We start from the raw sequence: 953 nt of genomic DNA on the forward strand, positions 1-953 counted from the left end.
CGGGTGCCCTCTCCGCGCCGGCGTCCCGGCCTGCGGGCCCCCGTGTCCCTCGGGGCTCCAGGAGCAGGGCGGCCGCATGGTGCCTACGGCGCGGCGGCTGCGGGGCCCCGATACCTCAGAGTCCCCACCCGCCCCGAAGGGCCCGGGGCTCCGGAGGCCGGCGGCGTTTGGCCCAGCGTGGGAGCCGTAGCCGTCCCTCTGCGGCCACCGTAGGCCTTTCCTCACGCCCCTCCGTCCGCTACGACACCGAGAGCGCCGTCCTCTCCCCTCTCTTGCCACCGTAGGCCTTTCCTCACGCCCCTCCGTCCGCTCCGACACCGAGAGCGCCTCCCTCTCCTCCAGCTTGGGGCTGACTCTCAACGCCCCGGAACTCGACGTTTCCCAGGCTGGCGTGTGTGCGTGCGTGCTTGCGTGCGCGACTCTCGCCCCATGACGTCACACCGACGTCGCCGCCCCGCGTACGACGCCGGCCGCGCAGGCGCAGATAGTGTGTCTGCGCGCGCGCGCCGGGGTGACCTACTTGGTCGGCAGTGCGCAGGCGCGAGGCTGTGGGCGGGGCTGTGGGCGGGGCCGTTCGGCCCGCGGGGGGGCAGTCAGTGCTGGAGCAGCGGGGGGCCAACAGGAACCGACCCTGGCTCCTCTTAGCTTCCGCCGGGCTGGATGTCAGCCCGCTTCCCTGGACACCCTCTTGCTGTTATCTGGGTGCCCCGCCCTGCCAGGACTTCTGGGGCCACTTTACCCAGGGTGAATAAAAGCCTCTCAGTGGGATCCCACGACAGGACCTAGATGAGGGTGAGGGGTGCCCACAGGGCACAGACGGACCAGTTTGCTTCAACTTTTGACACGGAAGTTGGGGGGACCAGACAGCTCTGCCACAGCACTGTGACCTCAGGGGTGCGGTGGGAGGCCCGCACTACAGGCGAAGGCCTGACCATGCCTGGCAGGGTGGGGGC

Source organism: Pteropus alecto, unplaced genomic scaffold (assembly GCF_000325575.1).
Source record: "Pteropus alecto unplaced genomic scaffold, ASM32557v1 scaffold67, whole genome shotgun sequence".
In the NCBI taxonomy this organism is placed as follows: domain Eukaryota; kingdom Metazoa; phylum Chordata; class Mammalia; order Chiroptera; family Pteropodidae; genus Pteropus; species Pteropus alecto.